Consider the following 22194-nt stretch of genomic DNA (forward strand, 5'->3'; position numbering starts at 1 on the left):
CACCAGGCCTGCCCTAAGGCTCCTGAAGGAAGCACTAAACATGGAAAGACAACCCGGTATCAGCCATTGCAAAAACATGCCAAAAATGTAAAGACAAAGATCGATGCTAGGAAGGGAAACTGTATCAACTAATGAGGAAAATAACCAGCTAACATCATCATGACAGGATCAAGTTCACACATAACAATAATAAACTTAAATGTAAATGGGCTAAATGGTCCAATTAAAAGACACAGACTGGCAAATTGGATAAAGAATCAAGACCCATCAGTTTGCTGTATTCAGGAGACCCATCAAAGCACAGAACACACATAGTCTCAAAATAAAGGGATGGAGGAGGAGAATCTACCAAGCAAATGGAAAACACAAAAAAAGGCAGGGTTGCAATCCCACAGCCTCTGATAGAACAGACTTTAAACCAACAAAGATCAAAAGAGACAAAGAGGCCATTACACATAATGGTAAAGGGATCAATTCAGCATGAAGAGCTAATTATCCTAAATATATATGCATCCAATACAGGGCACCCAGATTCATAAAGCAAGTCATAGAGACTTACAAAGGAGACTTAGACTCCCATACAATAATAATGGGGAGTCTTTTAACTTCCCACTGTCAACATAAGACAGATCAATGAGACAGAAAGTTAACAAGGATACTCAGGAATTGAACTCAACTCTGCAGCAGACCTAATGAACGTCTACAGAACTCTCAACCCAAATCAACAGAATATACATTCTTCTCAGCACCACATCACACTTATTCCAAATTGACCACATAGTTGGAAATGCAAGTACTCCTCAGAAAATGTAAAGAACCAAAATTATAACAAACTCTCTCAGACACAGTGCAATCAAACTAGACTCAGGACTAAGAAACTCAATCAAAACCGCTCAACTACATGGAAACTGAACAGCCTGCTCCTGAATGACACTGGAGTGCGTAACGAAATGAAGGCAGAAATAAAGATGTTCTTTGAAACCGATGAGATACAACATACCAGAATCTCTGGGACACATTTAAAACAGTGTGTACTGGGAAATTTATAGCACTAATACCCACAAGAGAGAAAGCAGAAAATATCTAAAAATTGACACCTGACATCACAATTAACAGAACTAGAGAAACAAGAGCAAGAAGCTGTTCAAAAGAAGCTAGCAGAAGGCAAGAAATAACTAAGATCAGAGCAGAACTGAAGAATAGAACCTTACAAAATCCTTCAAAAAAATCAATGAATCCAGGAACTGATTTTTGAAAAAAAGATCAACAAAATTGATAGACATATAAGACTAATGAAGAAGAAAAAGAGAAGAATCAAATAGATGCAATAAAAAATGATAAAGGGGATATCACCTGACCCACAAAAGAAATGCAAACCACCATCAGAGAATATACTATACTAAACACCTCTATTAAAATAAACTAGAAAACCTAGAAGAAATGGATAAATTCCTGGACACATACACTCCCAAGACTAAACCAGGAAGAGTTGAATCCCCTGAATAGACCATGGCAGGCTCTGAGAGTGAGGCAATAATTAATAGCCACCAACCAAAAGGTCCAGAACCACACGGATTCACAGCCTTATTCTACCAAGAGGTACAAGGGAGGAGATGGTACCATTCCTTCACAAAACTATTCAATCAAGAGAAAAGGGGAATCCTCTAACTCATTTTATGAGGCCAACATCATCCTGATACCAAAGCCTGGCAGAGACACAACAAAAAAGGAATTTACCCCAGACCAATATCTGATGAACATCAATGCAAAATCCTCAATAAAATACTTGGCAAACCCGAATCCAGCAGCACATCAAAAGCTTATCCACCATGATCAAGTGGGCTTCATCCCTGTGATGCAAGGCTGGTTCAACATGCACAAATTAATAAGCGTAATCCAGCATATAGAAGCAGAACTAAAGACAAAAACCACATGATTATCGATAGATCCAGAAAGGCCTTTGACAAGATTCAGCAGCCTTCATGCTAAAACTGTCAATAAATTCGGTATTGATAGAATGTATCTCAAAATAATAAGAGCTATTTATGACAAACCCACAGCCAATATCATACTGAATGGGCAAAATGGAAGCATTCCTTTATAAAAACTGGCACAAGACAGGATGCCTCTCTCACCACTCTATTCAACATGGTGTTGAAGTTCTGGCTAGGGCAATCAGGCAAGAAGAAAGAAATAAAAGGTATTCAATTAGGAAAAGAAGAAGTCAAATTGTCCCTGTTTTGCAGATGACATGATTATATATATTTAGAAACCCCATCATCTATTAAAATCTCCTTAAGCTGATAAACAACTTCAGCAAGAATCTCAGGATACAAAATCAATGTGCAAAAATCACAAGCATTCTCCCATACACCAATAATAGCAGACAAACAGAGAGCCAAATATGAATGAACTCCCATTCACCATTGCTTCAAACAGAATAAAATACTTAGATCCAACTTACAAAGGGATGTAGAAGGACCTCTTCAGAGAACTGCAAACCACTGCTCAATGAAATAAGAAACGAGGACACAAACAAATGGAAGAACATTCCATGCTCATGGGTAGGAAGAACCAATATCATGAAAATGCCCATACTGCCCAAGGTAATTTGGGTCCAGTGCATCCCATTAAGCTACACACCAATGATGTTCTTCACAGAATTGGAAAAAACTACTTTAAAAGTTCATGTATGGAACCAAAAAGAGCCCACATTGCCAAGACAATTCTAAGTCAAGACAAAGCTGGAGGCATCAAGCTACCTGACTTCAAACTATACTACAAGGCTACAGTAACAAAACAGCATGGTACTGGTACCAAAACAGAGATATATAGACCAGTGGAACAGAATAAAGCCCTCAAATAATACCACTCATCTACAACCGTGATCTTTGACAAACCACAGCAAAAACAAGAAATGGGGAAAAGGATTCCCTAAGTAATAAATGGTGCTGGGAAAACTGGCTAGCCATAAATAGAAAGCTGAAACTGTATCCCTTCCTTATTCCTTATACAAAAATTAATTCAAGATGAATTAGAGGCTTAAATGTTAGACCCTAAAACCATAAAACCCTAGAAAGAGCAGAGCAATACCATTCAGGACAATAGGCGGGCAAGGAAAGGGACTTCATGTCTAAAACACCAAAAGCAATAGCATGAAAGCCTGGGTGACAAATGGGATCTAACTAAACTAAAGAGCTTCTGCACAACAAAAGGAAACTACCATCCAGAGTGAACAGGAGCGCCCTACAGAATGGAGAAAATTTTTTGATCTACTCATCTGACAAAGGGCTAATATCCAGAACCTACAAAAGAACTCAAACAAATTTACAAGAAAAAACAAACAACCCCATCAAAAGTGGGCAAAGGATATGAACAGACCACTTCTCAAAGAAGACATTTATGCAGCGAACAGACACATGAAAAATGCTCACAAATCACTCACCATCAGAGGCCGAATCTGTGAGATACCATCTCACACCAGTTAGAATAACAATCATTAAAAGTCAAGGGGAAACAACAGGTGCTGGAGAGGGATGTGGAGAAATGGGAACACTTTTACACTGTTGGTGGGACTGTAAAACTAGTTCAACCATTGTGGAAAACAGTGTGGCGATTCCTCAAAGATCTAGGAGAACTAAGTACCATTTGACCCAGCCATCCCATTACTGGGTATCATATACCCAAGGATTATAAATCATGCTGCTATAAGACACATGCATGTATGTTTATTGCAGCACTATTCCCTAATAGCAAGACTTGGAATCAACCCAAATGTCCATCAGTGACAGACCCGGATTAAGAAAGTGTGGCACATATACACCATGGAATACTATGCAGCCATAGCAAAAGGATAGGATTTAAATTGTCTTTGGCAAGGGACATGGATGCAGCTGGAAACCATCATTCTCAGCAAACTATCACAAGAACAGAAAACCAAACACCACATGTTCTCACTCATAGGTGGGAATTGAACAATGAGATCACTTGGACACAGGAAGGGGAACATCACACACCGGGGCCTGTTGTGGGGTGGGGGGACGGGGGAGGGATAGCAATAGGAGATATACCTAATGTAAATGAAGAGTTAATGGGTGCAGCACACCAACTTAGCACATGTATACGTATGTAACAAACCTGCACATTGTTCACATATACCCTAGAACATAAAGTATAATAAAATAATAATAATAATAATAAATTAGATCCAAAGAAGTCTGCATGTTGCAATTGGTCAATATGTCTTTTAGGTCAGTTTTATTTTATTTGTTTATTTGTTTTTTGGGTTTTTTTTCTCTTTTTGTTTTGTTCTGTTTTGTTTTGTTTTTTTGACAGTCTTGCTCTGTCACCCAGGCTGGAGTGCAGTGGTGCGATCTCAGCTCACTGCAACCTCCGCCTCTCGGGTTCAAGCAATTCTCCTGCCTCAGCCTCCCAAGTAGCTGGGATTACAGATGTAATCTGTGTCCTGCTAAGTTTTTGTATTTTAGTAGAAGACAGGGTCTCACCATATTGCCCAGGCTGGTCTTGAACTTCTGAGCTCAGGAAATTTGCCTTCCTCGTCCTCCCAAAGTGCTGGGATTACAGCTGTGAGCCACTGTGCCCAGCTTTTTAGGTCTGTTTTAATCTGTAGTTTCCCCCTTCATCTTTATCTTCCCTTGCAATTTATTTGTTGAAGAAACCAGATTGTTTGTCCTGTAGAATTTCCTGTGATATGAAGTTTGCTGATTGATCCCCACAGTATTGCTTAGCTTTCTCCTCTGAGCCCTGTATTTTCTATAAATTGATTCTTAGCTATAGAGGCTTTTCAGACTTTTTTCTTTTGGCAAATACTTCACAAGCAGCGGTATATTCTTCCACCTGGAGGCACCTGATATGGAAGGGTGCTCTTTCTGTCCTGCTGGCAGCTGTTCTTGCTCAACACCCAGATCCACTAATTCATTTGAGGTTGCAAAGTTGATCATTCCTTTTTGATATGGATAAGGAAAGTATACTTACTCTCACCCATCGTTTGGCCTGTACAAGAAGGGCAAGAGGAATGCTTTATTCTTTAATTAACATGTTTTTAAAATTATGCATTAGTTCATTAGTACTCTTCAATTATGACTAATTCGATTTTCATTTTTAGTATAATTATAAATGAGTGATTTAGACATATTTGATATATAAAATCTATTATAGTTAGTATTGTTACTGATTTTCAGATTATTCCTTTTTTTTTTTTTTTAAGAGACAAGGTCTCACTCTGTCACCCAGGCTGCAGTGCAGTGGTGTGATTATGGCTCACTGCAGCCTCAACCTCCTGAGCTCAAGCAATTCTCCTGCCTCAGCTTCCTGAGTAAATAGGACTACAGGTGTGTGTCATCATGCTCAGCTAACTTTTAAATTTTTTTGCAGCAATGGGATTTCACCATATTGCCCAGGCTGGTCTCAAATTCCTTGCCTCAAGCAATCTTCCCATCTTGGCCTCCCAAAGTGCTGTGATTTCAGACACGAACCGTCGTGCCTGGTCAGAATATTCTATCTGTGACCAATGTAGTTCTTCAGTCCTTTGGGCTAATCCAAGTAGTCTTCCATGCCCTTTCTGGGCACACCACGCTCGAGGCACCTCCACCTACTCAGCAAGCTGGAAGCTCTTGGAATCCTGTTTTTTGCAGTGCAGTGGCGCCATCACGGCTCACGGCAGCCTTGACCTCCTGGGTTCAAGCAATCCTCCCACATCTCAGCCTCCTGAATAGCTGAGACTACAGGTATGTCCCACCACGCCTGGCTAATTTTTGTATTTTTGTAGAGACGGGGTTTTACCATGTTGTTCAGGCTGGTCTCAAACTCCTGGGATCAAGCAATCTGCCCATCTCAGCCTCACAAAGGTCTAGGATTACAGGTGTGAGACACCATGCCCAGCCCAGACAACTTTTTATTCACGGTCTTCAATTGCTCCTGTGTATGTGCTCCCTAGAAAGTCATGAATGGCCTCCTCCCAGCTCTGGCATCTCTTAAGCTTTTCTTCTGCCTTTGACATGGGTGACCACTGTGATAGTTCTTCATGCTTGCTCCCACCCCAACCCATGCTGTGCCCTGCTCAGTCCTGCTCTGTCCCTGGGAGACTGATACCTCTGGACTCTATGACCAGGCTTACTGCTGGGCCTGGCCAAAGAGACATCAAAAGGAGCTTGGAACATAGGAAGAGAAATAAGTTGTGGTGTTTGTTTCTCCCTACCTTGTCCATGCTTTCATGTGGTTCAGACAGTGGCTGATTTCCTCTATGGCCACAACTCCTATTGATGGCTCCTCCATGGCTCCAGCTCTCACTTGGCTCCAGTAAGAGAATTCTCCCTCCCTGTTCTTTCAAGCCCAGGGGCGTTAACAGCTTTCTGTATTTGGATGCATCACCATCCCCTGCTGGTTCCCTTATCCTTACCCATTTTTAAAAGAACCTCATTTAAATTATCAGCAGTTAAACCCATTGTGCATGCATCTGTTTTGAAGCTTGGCCTACAGCTACCTTATTCTTATCACTCTTACTGGATAAAGTGGGAGAGCCTGGAGTAGCTCTCCCAAGTGACACAATCATTTATTCCATTAAGCACCTACTATGTGCCAGGCACCATGCTGGTGCCAGGAAGGCGCTGCCTCTCTGTTGCTGGATATGGACGTGCTGCTGATATTGTAAATCTGTAGTGGCTGAATTCTAGATCAATACCTCGGGTTGGGAAAGTGAAAGGAGATCCTCAAATGAGTTACCAGAAGGAATTTGGAACATATATGTGTCAGAGCATCTCAGCCAGAAAGGCTTATTTTGGCTTCTGGTCTTAGGGTGAGCTGAGAAGTCAGGATGCCCATCAAGGTGCAAATGGGCACCAACACTTTGACCACAGAGATCTGCCAATGAAGATGGGTCCTGCCATGGCTGGAAGCTTTTAACACCTTCAAAAGGAAAGAGGATTGTTAGAGAATTACTGCCTCTCTGAAGAGAAAGAAAACAGTTTTGCCAAGGAGGTGAAGTGGCCTTGTTGTCTGGGGTGACACCCAGAGTTCTTGGCCTCCCAGCCAAGGAAATCAAGGGCACGAAGACACAAAGGTGAAGTTTAGAGCAGAAATTCAATAGGAGAAAAGAAAAGAGGACAGCTCTCTCATACAGAGAGGGGTCCCAGCAAAAGGGTTGCTGGCCCACAGTGAAATTCAGGGGTTTTTGCCGATGAGCTAGTGGGGAGGCAGTATCTGATCTACATGAAGCATGGAAAACCAGTTAGGACTCGGTGTGCCATCTGCATAGGGCATGAATCTCTGCCAGCCCCCACCCCAATCTTTTATTATGCAGGTGGGTCCTTAGCCTGAGCTACTCCAAGTTGCTTATTTCTTTCTTACTTGGCATGTGCTTAAAAAAACATGAGGTAGAACCCCCATGGTGACCACGCCTGGCCCCAGGTAGCCCTTTTTATCTGTGCAGCTACAGCCATCCCCCTGTGCCAGCTTCCAGCTTCTTTATCTATGTTTGCAGCCCAATCTTTCAGGCTGCTCTTTGTTAGAAAAGAAGTGATTTCTTGGGTTGTTTTTTGTTAGAAGTGAAGTTCAGCCAAGGACTCTTTGCCCTCACTATCTGCCTAAATAGCTTTTTTCTTTTCTTTCTTTCTTTTTTTTTTAAATTATACTTTAAGTTCTAGGGTATATGTGCACAATGTGCAGGTTTGTTACATATGTATACATGTACCAAGTTGGAGTGCTGCACCCATTAACTCTTCATTTACATTAGGTATATCTCCTATTGCTATCCCTCTACCCTCCCCCCACCCCACAACTCTGCTGTGTGATGTTCCCCACCCTGTGTCCAAGTGTTCTCATTGTTCAATTCCCACCTATGAGTGAGAATATGTGGTGTTTGGTTTGCTGTCCTTGCGATAGTTTGCTCAGAATGATGGTTTCCAGCTGCATCCATGTCCCTACAAAGGACACGAACTCATCCTTTTTTATGGCTGCATAGTATTCCATGGTGTATATGTGCCACACTTTCTTAATCCGGTCTGTCACTGATGGACATTTGGGTTGATTCCAAGTCTTTGCTATTGTGAATAGTGCTGCAATAAACATACATGTGCATGTGTCTTTATAGCAGCATGATTTATGATCCTTTGGGTATATACCCAGTAATGGGATGGCTGGGTCAAATGGTATTTCTAGTTCTAGATCCTTGAGGAATTGCCACACTTTCTTCCACAATGGTTGAACTACTTTACAGTCCCACCAACAGTGTGAAAGCGTTCCTATTTCCCCACATCCTCACCAGCACCTGTTGTTTCCTGACTTTTTTTTTTTTTTTTTTGAAACGGAGTCTCCCCAGGCTGGAGTGCAGTGGTGCAATCTCAACTCACTGCAAGCTCCGCCTCCCAGGTTCACGCCATTCTCCTGCCTCAGCCTCCTGAGTAGCTGGGACTACAGGCAGCTACCACCATGCCCGGCTAATTTTTTTTTTTTTTTTTTGTATTTTTAGTAGAGACGGGGTTTCACTGTGTTAGCGAGGATGGTCCCAATCTCCACCCACTTGGGCCTCCCAAAGTGCTGGGATTACAGATGTGAGCCACCGCGCCCGGCATATTTCCTGACTTTTTAATGATCACCATTCTAACTGTTGTGAGATGGTATCTCATTGCAGTTTTGATTTGCATTTCTCTGAAAAGCCAAAACTGACAAATGGGGTCTAATTAAACTAAAGAGCTTCTGCACAGCAAAAGAAACTACCATCAAAGTGAACAGGCAACCTACAGAATGGGAGAAAATTTTTACAATCTACCCATCTGACAAAGGGCTAATATCCAGAATCTACAAAGAACTTAAACAAATTTACAAGAAAAAAATCAAACAATCCCACCAAAAAATGGGCAAAGGATATGAACAGACACTTCTCAAAAGAAGACATTTATGCAGCCAACAGGCACATGAAAAAATGCTAAATAGCTTTTTTCTACCTCCTGTATCAGAGGGTCCAATTCCCACTAGTGGAATAGCACTAGTGGACCCCATAGATGGTGGTGCTGTTTCCCTGGAATGTCTTCATCTAAGCTAGGTCACAAGTCCTTCCCTTTACACCCACAGCACACTGGGCAGCTCGGGACCAAACAAGAAAAACATCCTGAAACCAATGTGCATCCTAGTATTATTTAACCATGAAACCCTTTTAAAACTATTCTAAATTTTCACAACATCAACAGGCGCTCTGGAGTTACAACTTACGCCTGAATTAGAGTAGAAAGCAAAAATAGTCCTTAAGACAAATCAGTTAGTATAAAAATTTGATTCTCCAATGCTTTGAAGCAGAATTTTAAAAATAACTTAGAACTGTTAACTAATTTTTAAAGACCTGTGTCTTAAAATTATGACTCAAGGCATAATAGCACTTACTAAGGAGATGACATACATCAGTGATATCAATAGTTACTTGGTAAGTACTTCTTTTTTTTTTTTTTTTTTTTTTTTTTTTTTGAGACAGAGTCTCACGCTGTCACCCAGGTCTCTCCCTGTTGCCCAGACTAAAGTGCAATGGCACGATCTCAGCATCCTCCACCTCCTGGGTTCAAACAATTCTCCTGCCTCAGCCTCCCAAGCAGCTGGGATTACAGGCGCCCAACTAATTTTTGTATTTTTAGTAGAGATTGGGTTTCACCATGTTGGTCAGGCTTAATTTAACACTATTAACTGTATAACATGTGTTGAGCATTTTCAAAATCTTTTAAAAACCATATTTAATGACTTTTTCTGTGAAAAATACATAAAAATCCACTCTAAAAAGGTAAAAGTTGTCCATAATTTTCCCACTGAAAACACTTATTGAGTGCTAAATATATGCTAGGTATTGTTCTAAACATTTTACATAAAGCATTTAGAGCATCATTATAAATCAATGTATTATATTGATGTTAATATATTAATATAGTATGTGTTAATATTGTAATGCATATTGTATTAACACATTTATGAGTAATATATTACACCATTATCTGTGAGGCAGGTAATATTATTTTTCCAGGTAACTGAGACTCAGAGATATTAAATAACTTGTCCAGGATCACCCAACTAGTGAAAGGTGGAACTTAGGTTTAAACCTAGGTAGTCTGGCTCCAGAGCCAGACCTGTTAACAATTTTATTAAGAGTGGAATTTTCTTCCACTCTTCAAATCCCATTCCCCAGAGAGAATCACTACTACTAATATTTTGGTGCTTGTTGACCTAGACTTTTTTCTGTGGTTGTACATACATGAGTGTGCACACACACTCTCACACACACACATACAAATAAGCTCATTTTAGGGCTTGCATTTTTCCCATTTGATATATCGGGGACATCTTTCCATATCAACAAATATAGGCTTACTTCATTCTTTATAATGTCTGTGTGTGACTCCTTGGTGTGGATATAGCAATTTATTTAATTATCCTCTTATTAACAGATATTAAAAGAGTTTCTAAAAGTTGGTTCTTGCAAATTGTAATAAACACGGCTTATTTTTCCTTACATTAAAAATATTTGGAGAAAATATATTAGTAGCATGGTCCTAGTAAGTTCACATAACACTTATTAATATCTCTTGAAAAATTAATGTTTTGTGAAACACTGAGAAGCCAGTCTCAATCCTTCAACAGATACAGTGAGCTTACTCGCCTTAGCTCTTGATTCACTACTTTTGTGTTACAAGGCTACTGTTATGTAACAAACCCACTTTTAGTCAATCTCATGCCCTGGATCTCCAAACCATCACCATAGCCTCAAATATCACAACTCCTAAAACACAAGACCTAAAATATCAGGGATCGAAGAGACATGGAGGATCCACTCTTTCATCTAACTCAGCCCCAACTTAGCAAATTCTGGTTTTGACTGAGGAAACATGTCTTCTTCAGTGGAGACACTGATGACCTATCAGTGGGCGGGCAAAGGATTAAAGAGCCAAGAAAAACTGGTTGGAGGAGAGATTTGATTGGAAGATGTGAGTGAGAAGGTAGCTGCCAGGTATTGACAGCAAGATAAATATGGACTTTGAGAACATAAACTCGCGTGTTTCCTTGGAGGACAGAATAAAGTTGTAGATTACTCTGATGATGATGATGATGATGATGATGATGTGTGTGTGTGTGTGTGTGTGTGTACTGAGTTTTCTAGAATGAAACTCCAGGAAAGACAAGACTACTACAAAGTCCAGCTTGCAAATAAGTTACAAATATGATAGTTGTAAGAGGAGAGGAACACAGCTTATTTTGAGAAATGCAGCAAGGATTCTCAGAGGAAAGAAGCTCAGGCAGGAGAAGTAGTAGCAGTTACGAAAGAGAAGACAGGCCAAATTTAGGTACTATAGGGAAGCTTCCCAAAGGATTTAGAACTTTCATTTCACAACATTTTGACTATTGGAAGAGACCAAGTAATTGTTCACCCAACTATTTCCTCCTGAGAACACAGCTAGACTGTCTTCCAACCTCTCTTGCTCTTAGAGGTGGCCACATGACGGGGTTCTGAAAGAAATGAAATTTCAAGTTTGCTACTTCCAGGGTTGTCCCATAAAGCCTTCTGTGCAATCTTGAATGTTCTCTCTCTCTTCTCTCATTTGCTGCCCAGATATAGAGGATGCAGTGGAGGGCTCTGAGATTCTAGAGAACAAGAAAGCCACTAGCTGAAAGAAACTTGGGTTCCTGAGTGATGCATGGAGCAGAGCAGAGCTTCCTCACCAACCTCCATGTGATGGGAGTGAGAAATAAATTTGTTAGCATTTTTTATTGCAGCAGCTAGCTAACCCTAACTAATACATTGTAGAATACTGGTGTGTCCTTTGCCTCTCTGGTAGCTTCTCTGACTCCTTGCTGGAATTCTCTTCTTTCTCTCATCACCTGAACAAAAGTATCCCCCCAAAATCAGAGCTCTTCTGGCCACTTGCCTCTGGGTCAGCAAGTGACCTAGTCCTGATGTCTCTTTTGAGTTCCCGATGCTCATCGGCAGCTTCTTAAGGTTAGCTGTCTTGCAGTTGCAAGCAGATGCAAACCCAAATTCATTTTCTTCCTCCCCAAACTGATTCTCCTAACTTATCTTTCACTGCCACTCACTTGTCACCAGGCTTCTCCTAGTCAAACTGGCAGTACCTCCCCGTGTGTTTTCAATTCTTCCCTCTTTCTCACCAGCTACGCCAGACAGAAGACCATCACTCCTCTTTCCCCCACATCCATCCCCACGCTTCTGCTATCCTCGTGGCCGTCTCTATTTTCAAGCCAGGTAGTGGCACCTTAAGTCCTCTCTTCAGTGCCACTCTCTCTTCCTCAAGTTACAGCACCCTGGGCTATGGCTCTTGTGTGGACTTTTGCAATAGCTGTTTTTTTGTTTTTTGTTTTTTTAAAATTAGAAATATTTTAAGCACACAGGGAAGTATAGAGAATAATACAACACTTGTACCTATTACTCAGTTTTGTCAATCCTTAATATTTTGCTGTATTTGAAAATGAAGGGAAAAAAACAAAACTGGTTCAAATCTAGGAGATGAAAAGTTTGTTATCTCTTTCATTGTATTAGGTGGAATTTTATAGTAAACATACTTAACACTAAAATTTGTATATAGTGCCATGTTTAAATTTTTCCCTGTTCCCATGTGTTATTGCCTCCATGTTGCATAAATCACTGATGTAATAGAAACCTGATATCAATCAACACATACCTAAAGTGATTTTATATGCATTTTACAGAACAAATGCCACTGGGCTACCTAAATGCATCCATGGAACTATATATGTTTTTTCTGTGATTATTACCATAGACTCCTTGGAATTCGAAAATGTGAGGTCATCTCTCTCTCTGACTATGTGTGTGTGTGTGCGTTTGTGTATAAATATATATTATATATATTAAATAATTACAGGCATATTTGAAACCCCCTACCAATCTGTATATAATTGCATCTAGCTGAGATTTGAATTCTTCTGATTACTAGTGAAGTTACACATTATCTATGTGCCTTTGGTTTTTAAACTTTCTGTGTTTCGTTTCTCCCTATAGCTCAATTGAAAGTGGTTTGTCCTTTTTATAGATTTGAATGAGTTCTTCATAAATTTTGGCCACTAATCTTTAATCAGTTCTATGCATTGCAAATGCCTCTTCCTGTCGGTGGCTCATCCTTTCACTTTGTTTCTGGTATCTTCTTTGGACCAAAGTGTTCAATTTTAATATAGCCAGATATGTCATATTATTTTACCCTTTATGGTTTGTGTTTTTTTACCCAGGCTGGAGTGCAGTGGTGTGATCTCGGCTCACTGCAACCTCTGCCTCCCAGGTTCAAGTGATTCTCATGCATCAGCCTCACAAGTAGCTGGAATTACAGGCACACACCACCATGCCCAGCTAATTTTTGTATTTTTAGTAGAGATGAGGTTTTGCCATGTTGTCCAGGCTGGTCTCAAACTTCTGGCCTCAAGTGATCCACCGGCTTCAGCCTCCCAAAGTGTTGGGATTACAGGTGAGCACTATTGCTCCTGATCTTGCTTAAGAAATCATTCTGGGCCGGGCACAGTGGCTCAAGCCTGTAATCCCAGCACTTTGGGAGGCCAAGGCAGGCGGATCATGAGGTCAGGAGATCAAGACCATCCTGGCTAACACGGTGAAACCCCGTCTCTACTAAAAAATACAAAAAAATTAGCTGGGCATGGTGGTGTGTGCCTGTAATTCCAGCTACTTGTGAGGCTGATGCATGAGAATCACTTGAACCCTGGAGTGCGGAGCTTGCAGTGAGCCATGATCTCGGCTCACTGCAACCTCCTGCCTGGGCGACAGAGCGAGACTCCGTCTTTAAAAAAAAAAAAAAGAAAAAAGAAAAAAAAATCATTCTGGTCCCTGAAGTCATAAACAACTCATATTTTTGTCTAAACATTTTATTGTTGGGCTATTCACATTTAGGTTGATAACCTACCTGGAATTTATTTTTGCATAAGACATAAGGTAGGAATCTAATTTTATGTTTTTCCCCACATGGCTAGACTGTTGTATCAGCAGCATTAAATATTCTCTTCTTTCCACCTGATTCATAATGCCTGCTCTGTCAAATATCTAGTTGCCATATTCTGGTGGGGTAAAGCCATCTCCTTTCCCTATAGCCTTGTTCTTCACATTTGTCTTGGCTATTTATTTTGATTGTTTGTCGCTGCATAATGAGCTATCTCAAAACAGTAGTTTGAAACAACCACCCAAAGGTCAAATACGCAGGTTGGTGAATAAAATCTTTTCTTATTGTGTCATATGTGTCAAGAGCATAGGCAGATGAAGTGCAGGGAGGGCCCACTGTGTGGCCTGAAGAACGACCCGCAGGCAGAAGAAGGCTGCTTACACACTCAGCCATGCACAATAGGCCTGAAGCCTCCTGGGGACTCCAAAGGTCAAGGGCCAGCTCTCCCTCTCCATCCTGTCCTGGTTCTCCTCACATCTCCCTCCTGTGGGGCCTGAGGTAGACAAGGATGTCCCAGTACTGAGATAAGGAAAAGGTGTACATTCCTGAGGTCACAGCTTTGGAAAGGTGCCTTCGGGCCTTTGATGGTAGCAGGAGTAGCTCTTTCCCTGGGGCAGGGTGGGGAGGAGGAACCCACATCCTCCTGTCTGGGGCCACCGGTTAATTGGGAATCTTGTCCCTTGAACTCCCCAGCTGAGTCAGCTGCACCCCTGCTCTCCTCTCTTGCCTCCTGGAGGCTTGTGTCAGGAAAGGTCATGCTTCCTCCATCCTCTCCATCCTCCTCTGGCACCTTCAACATTCCTCTAGCTGTAGCCATAAGTGCTTTATATTGTCATTGTTTTTCCACGCATCTCCCCAACACACACACATACACACACACACACACACACACACACACGAAATCTTTAAGGGAACAGGGACCCAGAAGCATAGTGGTTAAAACTTCAGAGTTTAGAATTCGTCATTTACTAACTATGTGAATTCAGGGAATTAACCTCTCTGTGCCACAATATCTACATATGTAAAATACTTTACAGGGATGTTCGAGCCATTAATCCATGAAAACGAATCTGGCACATAATAAGCACTCCATAAATGCTGTCTTACTAGAATTAATCTCTGTATCCTCAACCCTGAGCACAGTGCCTGACAGTCAGTAGCCACCCCTAAATGCTTGTGTAATTTATACAGATCAGTCAAAACTGTTGGAGTTGGCCAGGGTGGTGGCTCACCCCTGTAATCCCAGCACTTTGGGAGGCTGAGGCGGGAGGATCACATGAAGCCAGGAGTTCAAGACCAGCCTGGCCAACATGGTGAAACCCCATCTCTACTAAAAATACAAAAATTAGCCAGGATTGGCGGTGCACACTTGTAGTCCCAGCTACTTGGGAGGCTGAGGCAGGAGAATGGCTTGAACCTGGAAGGTAAGGCGGAGGTTACAGGGAGCCAAGATCATGCCAGTGTACTCCAGCCTGGGTGACAGAATGACTCTGTTTCAAAAAATAAAAAATAAATAATGTTGGGGTTCTAGGTCTGGGTAAATTCTTTGGGGTTTGACAGTTCGTGAGGGTGGCTCCTGGTGCTGCAGCCAGACCCATGCCGATAGGAAACCCAAGTGAGGGATCATTTGGTGGAGATGGGCTCTCCCAGTGGGCATGTAGTCTAAAATATACACCAAGCATGAAGGCACTGTCAAGAGCCTATAACTATGAAGGACCAGAGGTCAAATGAGGCCACAGTTCAACACCAGTGACCTTCTTAAAACAGAGCTAGGTCAGGTGGAAAGGCCCGGTGCAGCAATTGCCTAGCCTTCAGCAGTCATATCCAGCTTGCAAGAGGAGACTAGGGCAGGCAGGGCAGGACTGGAACCTCAGGAGTCAGGGTGACACCCAGAACACTCCAGTCCCTCTTGTTCCCCATCTCCCTTAGCCTGAGTGTCTGGCCCTACAGGCCTGCATGGTTTGTGTCCCCATGGAGCCACAGGCTGAGGACAGAACCACATCCTTGACACTGGGACCCTAGAAGGTGGATGATGGCAGCAGAGCTGTCACAGTCAGAAGTAGTAGGAGCTTACCTACCTTCCTCCCAGAGGAAGACCTCATCCTCACAGCCTGGCCCTTCAGACCTCAAACCTCCCACCTTCTCCTCTCCATCCCCATCTCTTTCTGGCCACAATGTAGCCGATCTCTGTCTCATCCTGTGGACAAGGCTGATGTCTCACTGTGACTGAGGACAAGCCAAGTCCTATTTGACAAAAGCATTCACAAGCCAGCTGCCTAAGGAGGAGATGGTGAGCTCCCTGCCCTTTGACAGATGGAGGCAGAGACTTCATGACTCCTTACTGAGGTTTGTAGAGAGGGTTTTGGTGTCCCATTAGAAGCTAGAATCAGGGACCTTTAAGGTCACCATTGGGAAGTCATGAATCTGCAACTCCAAGCAATCTTCCCGTTGATGTAGCAGGACACCACTTCTGGTCACTTGGCCTGAAGTTCCCAGAGTTCAAAGTCACTTCTTGGGGATACACAATAAAAAGGGGACCCCTGTCTCCAGAAGGGCCCTTTGGAACATACGTGGGCCAAGCAGGAGGCAGCCCCCAGCCCACTCTGTTTGAGTAAGATGCAGCTAGCAGACTGGATAATGATCCTGTGCAAGGCAGGAGAGCCCAAATCAGTTTTAATGGAGCTGTGTGGATGGCCATAGGGAAGGAAGGTCCCTCACCACACGCTGCCTGGCAAAGACAGGGCAAAGGCTAGGGCCAGGGAGACTCCTGAGCAGTAGGCACTACCCACATCCTGGCATTCCTTCTGGCAAGGTCATAAGAATCTCATGAGTAGGAGGAGATTTTGAATCAGGAGGACAGGGAAGAGAAGAGGGATCTGGCCTGGGGGTTAGGGCAGGGGCAGAACTCCTCAACCTGGCTTAGAGGTCCTGAGAGGACAGTTAAGGGAGGGGTCTCTCAAGGACATAGGCACCAATAAAATACTTGCACAATCTGTCAGGATTTCATAGCCCTTGGTCAGAAAGGAAGTGATGGCCAGAAGGAGGCGAGAATTGGGTTACTCAGAGGCACTGGGTCTCAGACCCTATCTACCTGGACTCTGTCCTAGTAGGCCCTGGGGAACAGGGGGGCAAGTGTCCAGAAATTTCCTCCATGATCTTATCACAGGCCTCAGACTCAAACCTTCTGCCCTCTAGTTGATAAGTACTTGACTTTGCTTTGCTCCTCCTTCCTCACATCCCTTTAAGGAGGAGGTGGCCCCTGCTGGTTGGTAGCTGTCTTTGCCACATGGAGGTCACCCATCACTGGTAAAGCAGCTCTTTATCATGTGAGTACTTGATAAGTGCTCACTGTCCAGTGAATTCTTCCTTCAGTTCCCAGGCCAGTAGCACCAGATCACCTCAGAGCTTGTTAAAAGTGCATCATCAGGCTCCACGCCAGATGTATTAAGGCACAGTGTCTTAGGTGAGGCCCAGGAAACTGTTTTAACAAGCTCTTCAAATGGTTTTTATGCACACTCAAGTTTGAGTAGCACTGAGCTAAATGAGCACTTGGTAGGGGTGTTATTTGTAGAGCTGATTCTGATGTTATACAGAGGGTTGATCAAGATGACTTTAGATCGTTTGAATTCTGCAATTCTGTGATTCCAAGAGTCTCAGATCTTTAGACAAGACACACTTACCCAAGGGAAACTGCCCAGTCTCTAGCACCTGTTAGGAGAGCATCCTAGGGGAGCCATGTTGTCTGCCATGTGACACCCTTCCCCACAGCTGACTGGACCAATGGCAGCCAATCCACAAGCTGGTTCATGACATGTGAGACATGAAAAGCTGCCTCCCACAGGGGTGAATGGCAAAGCTGGTTTAGCCAACTTCTCTTTTTCTCTAGGAAATTTGAATGGGGAAACATGGAGAAAGGAAACACATAGATAAGCCATGCACGAGGCAGCAGGAGAATGAGTAGTCACCAGTGCGAGTCAAGGTTTAGAGGAAATAGGTACTAAGAGTAAGTATAAGCCAGGAAATTAAAAAAGACAGGAATAAAGTTGCACAGGAAAGCTGTGGTACTGCTGTCCCAGGGAAAGGTCATTCTTACTCACAGTGGTTTTCTCCTTTTGGACGTCATCATAAACATGGTAGGATTCACCCTTGCCTGCAAAGAAGACAGTCAAGGTTAAGCAGGGAATCTCTCCCAACCCAACTCCTATGGAAACATGAGGGAGATATTGGGGTCCTAGCTGGGCAGAAAGGACATTGATGGGAAAAAGGCCAGGGCTGGATCAGTGGCCATGTCCTGCCTGGGGAGGTCCCCAGTGCCCAGCAAGAGTGGTGTCCAGGGATACGAAGGAGCAAAACAAACTGGCTGTCTGCGGTTAATGTGCATAAAATCCATAAACTTAATTATCAGTTCTAGATCACTGAAAATTCCAAATTTAAAATTAGACCTGGGTATAATCTATTTGCTGATGAAATTATATGTAGTACTGTCTTTCCAGTTTTTTGAACCAGGAACTCCAATGTGATTCACAATTTACCTACCACCACGTACGCAAACACACTCATACACTCTCACACCCAGACACATATTCACACTCACTCCTAAAACAAAAGTTTAACAAAAAAATGGGTAAAGCATTATGACATTATGCTCTTCTATTATGTTTTTATAAAAATCCTATTGTGATCCATTAAATTGAGTTTACACTGATTAAAAATATATATATAAAATTTTACAACCCACTGATTTCTTTGGATTTTCATAGCTTGAATAATTAAAACCAATGAAGTCCAATATAATTCTGGCCCACTCCCATATTTCAATCTTGTCAACAGAAACATCTTCAGTGTATAGGGTTATTAAGCTCACGGTACCTATATGTCAAACAAAGCAACCAACATAAAACAGCAAGAAAGGAGGTAACATTCATTAAAGGGGACTAATCTGATAAATCTTACACAAGATGCTGCAGTTTTTTGTTTGTTTGTTTGTTTTAAAAGTCTTAACCTAAAAGATGGCAATAAGACATGATCCAAAATGGATACTAGCACACCTAGTTGTAGACAAATTGGCACTGAGTTGAATTGACTTTGGGTGAGCTGACCTGGAGCCTTAGAAGATGACGGGTCCACCACCCTCAGGGCTGCCCAGGCTGTTGCTCTGGCAGAAAGGAGGAAAGCCATTTGGGGCTCCAAGGGGATGTTGGCCACTTTACCTCTCAGGCCCCAGTTTCCTGGTTGGTAAAATGAGCATAAGAATCCTTGTCCTCATGGCTCTCAGGCTGCCTTAGAAATGGCTAAGCACTTGGCTGTCTGCTCAGAGCCAGTGACCAGGACTCACCTTTCCTAGCTCTTCCTCGGGCTTTCTAGAGGTACTGGTTGCTGAGGAGGACGAGCAGCAGCAGCAGCAGCACAATGGCCACTGCCACACCCAGGATGACGGACTTGACTGGGGGGCTTTGGAATAAGGACCCGCCTGGTGAGGAAAGTCAGAGCCCAGACCAACCTCCTGCCCTGAAAATCATCCCTCCCGTCATGCCTGTTGTCTCCACAGGCCCTCCCCAGCTTCCAGCCTGTCCTGAGGTCCCCTTCGGCTCAGCTGACCAGTAGGCAGCCATGTGGTCAGGGGCTCTGCTCCACAAGCCGTGTTGTCTAGGGCAAGTCATTCCACCTCAGTGTCGGTTTCTTTCTCTGTAAAACTGGAATGCTGGTGCTATCTCAAGTCCTTGTCTCTTTCCCTTTTGCAACTGTTATCCCTTGACTTTCCATCTGGTCCCCTATTGCAGGGTCTCCACCCAGCTCTCCTGGTACCCTTCCCTTAACAGTTCTGTCTCAGGTCCTTAAGCTCAACCCTTCTCTAGGAGACGCAGTGAGCTCTCAGAGTATACTGATGTATGTCATTGACAAATGACTCTCCCAGTTAAAAAATACATTTTAATAGGTCCCATTTTAAGTCAAAGGAAGAACACAAAGGTAGACTGTTTTATACCAGAGCAGGATTTTAGGGAAAATGTCTGGGGTGTCAAATGTCAAAGGGGAAGGACAAGCAGTTCAGGGACATCTCTCAGCTCAGGTGATCAGCACCCCTTGGTTTCTGATTTAATCTCTTGATGCAAGAAAGTATGGTTTGCAAGAGCCCAGTGTTCATCGTCTGCAGCGATGGTGGATGGAGAGAAGGGACAGGACGACAGAGGCAGGAAGACACTGTCAGTGCCCGTGGCTGGGGCCTGGAAACCATCAGGCAGAGGTAGAAAACAAAGCAGGCCACAGGTTGTGGTAACTACAGAGTGTGCCCTTTCCCTAGACCCACAGTACTCTGGGATAGCTCTCCTGCTCTTACAGGTACACGGTCAAGGGCTGGAAGGGGGACAGAGGTGAAAGAAACAGCCCTGGTCATATTCTATGCACTGGACTGGGCCCTTCAAGTCTGTATTCTCCTTGAATATTCACAACAACCCTGTAAGACAAAGGTTGCTGTCCCCCTCCCTTGGCCCTGCTCCCCTTCCCCTCACCTGAGGCCAGGAGTACCAGCAGGACTCTCAACAGTGGGTGTGTGGCCTCCAAGGTCATGGGTCCTCTTCTTGAGCCGGGATGGTGGGAGGAAAGTGAGGGAACGGGGAACCCCTGGGACGCGAGAACCAGCGCTGGCAGGATCTGGCCCTGGGGATGAATTGTTGAGGAAGGCAAGGCCTCCCTTGAGGAAGCAGGAGGCCTGTGAGGAAGCGGGACGCCTTGGCCTATATGACCCCCTCCAGCTGCAAGGTCTACATCCGGGCCTGGAAAAGCCTCAGCCTGTACTCTGTAGCTCCTGCTGGGCTCCTCTGGCCCCAGCCTCTTCCCGCTTGTCAGGCCACCTCCCTCCCACTGGGGCTGTGGGTGGGGAAAGCTGGGAAAGTCCAGGAAGAAACTATGATGAAATAAAAAGCTCTTTCTCCTCTCTCCCCTCTGTTCTACCACTTCCTCCCCAGCCTGAAGTTTCTCTTCCTCACCCAGCTAACGCCCAGGCTGAAGGTGAGTGACAGTGTTGGGGGCCTTTTGGAGGTCTGACCAGAACCTGAAGACCCCCGGCTCCCAGGGTTCAGAGACTTCATGCCCAGGCCTGCCTGGGAGCTGGGGAGTTCCATGGGGACAGGAGGGGAAGAGGAGAAAAGAGATGGAGATTTACTTCCAGGAATGGAGATGCAGGGGGTGTCTATGGCAAAGGTGGGAGAGAGTAAAGCCTTGGGAGGGGAAGATGGGGATGGGAGGAGGAGGGGAAAGGGTATCTCAGCCCCCAGATCATCTCCTTCCCCAGCTCTGAGCTGCCATAATCACTCCAGAGCGTTCGATGAAAGATGACACTAATCAAACACATTTTTTAAAAAATTGTCCTTATATGAACTATAGAAAATCAATTTTCACAGGCTATTGACAGTTAACAGACAACAAAGAAAAAAAAAACTGTAAAACTGTGGTGCTGCAGGTTGGGTTCCTGGGCACAGCGTCAGGTGCAGATTAGCACTGGAGATTTAAAGCGCTCTGGGACCAACGTCTGGGGAGGAGAAGAGCAGGAAGCAGGCCTCACTCAATTCAGAAAGTCTACTTTGCCAAGGTTAAGGACAGGCCCACAAGAGCCGCAGGAGCCCTGATGACATGTGCCCAAGGTGGTTGGGGCACAGCTTGTTTTTATACATGTTAGGGAGACATGAGACATCAATCAATATATGTAAGATGTACATTGGCTCGGTCTGGACCAATGTACATTTGGTCCAGGGTGGGTGTGGACGGGGCAGTGAGAAAGGTGGCTTCCAAGTCATAGATAAATAACAGACAAAAGGTTGCATTCTTTTGAGTCCTCTATCAGTTTTTCACTGAATACACAATTTACTCTGGCTCAGTGAATCTGCATTTTTACATAAAAAATAGGGCAGAGAAGCAATCAGATATGCATTCATCCCAGGTGAGCAGAGGGATGACTTTCTGTCCTACACCTGTGGAGATCAGCTAACAGTTTACACTGTCAGGGTGAAAATCAACAGAACTGTTTTAGGGCCAAGATCTTGAGGCCCACAAATAATTGTCTTGTGGGCAAATTGTGAGGGAGGTACATAGTTTTTAAATCTTTGTAGTTATCTTATTTAGGAATAACATGGGAGGCCAGTTTGCCTGCTGTGGTTCCCAGCTTGACTTTCCCCCTGGCTTAGTGATTTTGGGGTTCTGAGATTTATTTTCCTTTCACAGGCAGAACGAGAAGTCAGGT

The 22194-nt window shown here is 43.5% G+C and overlaps 1 protein-coding gene across 1 annotated transcript in view; it reads right to left on the reverse strand.

Annotated features, from left to right (window-relative positions):
- TREM2 (triggering receptor expressed on myeloid cells 2) overlaps positions 1-21147 on the reverse strand; it is a 33625-nt gene extending 12478 nt beyond the window's left edge. The window contains exons 1-2 of the mRNA XM_009205111.4: positions 20468-21147; positions 18059-18111 (exon numbers count right to left, since the gene is read on the reverse strand). The gene's annotated coding sequence lies outside the window, so the exon portion shown is untranslated. The remainder of the gene's footprint in view (positions 1-18058; positions 18112-20467) is intronic.
- Positions 21148-22194: the final 1047 nt, after the last annotated feature.

Source organism: Papio anubis, chromosome 6, assembly GCF_008728515.1.
Source record: "Papio anubis isolate 15944 chromosome 6, Panubis1.0, whole genome shotgun sequence".
Classification (NCBI taxonomy): domain Eukaryota; kingdom Metazoa; phylum Chordata; class Mammalia; order Primates; family Cercopithecidae; genus Papio; species Papio anubis.